We start from the raw sequence: 400 nt of genomic DNA, 5'->3' as shown, positions 1-400 counted from the left end.
TGCGGTTGTGCACCGACTACCGGGGGTTGAATGCTGTCTCCTCTACAAATGCTTACCCTATGCCGTTAATCAAAGATCTCTTGGCTGAAGTGCCTAAGGGGAAGATCTTTTCCAAGCTTGATTTGTGAGACACTTATTTTTGGGTGCGCATAAGGGAAGGGGATGAATTTAAGACCGCTTTCAATACCCCTTTGGGTCAGTTCATAAGAACATAAGAGACACCAATGTTGGATCAAGCTAAAGGCCCATCCAGTCCAACACTCTGTATCACACAGTGGCCAGAAATACCAGTGCCATCAGGAGGTCCACCAGTGGGGCCAGGACATTAGAAGCCCTCCCACTGTTGACCCCTCCCCCAAGCACCAAGAAGACAGAGCATCACTTGCCCCAGAGCCCCTAT

This window comes from Gekko japonicus, unplaced genomic scaffold (assembly GCF_001447785.1).
Source record: "Gekko japonicus isolate JY-2015 unplaced genomic scaffold, Gekko_japonicus_V1.1 scaffold189, whole genome shotgun sequence".
Taxonomy (NCBI): domain Eukaryota; kingdom Metazoa; phylum Chordata; class Lepidosauria; order Squamata; family Gekkonidae; genus Gekko; species Gekko japonicus.
The sequence above is the reverse complement of the archived record's forward strand: the minus strand, read 5'-3'. Positions refer to the sequence as shown.